The following is a 1408-nucleotide window of genomic DNA, read 5'->3' on the forward strand; positions in this document are numbered from 1 at the left end:
GGATCTCTGAAACGGCAATGGGAGTATCAGATACATTGAATTACGTTCTGTTTTCTAATCCCGTCAGGTTCTCCACATGCGCGTTTCGTCCCCACCATTCAGCGATTTCTGGCGTTTACATTTGAATCCCAGTCGAGTCGTTTGATTTTTTTTTCCTTCAAATTGACCTAAAAAAAAGGTGCAATTTCCCCATAGTAAAAATTCCCACCTCTCTATCCGTAAGAAAAAAAGAAAATTTCATTTTTCGCCGAAAAGAAAATGGATTTTTCTGAAATACTTTTCAAAAAATTTTTGATATGTCAATATTGGGGTGCGGTGGGGCGCATTCAATGGAGATAGAAATTTTCATGGCGGTGGCGGGAGAATTAATTCAGAGAATTTGTCGTGCCAATAAAGAAGGGCACATGGACGAACGTGTCGTACGTTAATTTCGAAAAGCTCCGACTGCCAATAAAATAGATCGAACGCTCCAGATCGTCGATAATTGGGACATTCGAGTCGAAAAAAAAATTGAATTTGAATTTAAAATCGATCTGCAATTATTATCCCTTGTATACGTCCGATTTTGTCCAAATGTTTAGAAAATGTAATTTTTAGGAGTGGAAAAATCGACTGGGAGAGGAAATAAATGCTGACAAATTTTTTAGTTCAAATGCCATTGGAAAAATTTGGGTCAAGGACATTTTGAGTTTGATATAAAGTTGTCTATTGGAAACTGTCGGCGTTACGATTACTGAACAAAAACTATATTTTCGGTTGTTTTTTGAGTATTCTTAATTTCATATCTATCAAATGATTTATTCCACCGATCGATTATGAAAAGTTTTACATTAAATGAACAGCAATTTGATATTGATAAATTAAAGATAGACAAGTCGAATTTGAAATGGAAAAAGTATTGAGCTTGGTCAAGGATTGGGAGTCAATCCACAATCGATCTTTGATCCCTCTTCGAGGCGAGATACTTGAAATAATCCATTACGATTCAAGGTGATTAAAAACTGTACTCGATACTCGAGCTCTTCATGCAAATTAGTACTTTCTAAGGAACTCGTCGGAAGCCCGTGCTCTCGGCTCGTCAGTATTTCAGCTAAATCCAGTGCGAGAAGCTGAATCCAGAAATTTTCGTTACACCTTTATATCATTATGATTCGTCGAGTATTTTTGCTTGCGATCATTCCGAATTTGATGGGTCAAGACATCGTCTTCCCGGGTGAGTGAATGATTTAGTCCCAAATGTAATTTTCTACTTAAAATTAAAAACCTATTCCAACTGAATTTGTCCATCTCCCGGAAACCTAGAAGACGAGAAATAATAATTCAAATAAAAAAATAGATATTAATCTTTTAAACTGCATAAACTAGAAATAGAGTGAATGAATAAATCATCTTACAATTAATTAATCAA

This window comes from Fopius arisanus, unplaced genomic scaffold, assembly GCF_000806365.1.
Source record: "Fopius arisanus strain USDA-PBARC FA_bdor unplaced genomic scaffold, ASM80636v1 scaffold00007, whole genome shotgun sequence".
NCBI classification, from domain to species: Eukaryota; Metazoa; Arthropoda; class Insecta; order Hymenoptera; family Braconidae; genus Fopius; species Fopius arisanus.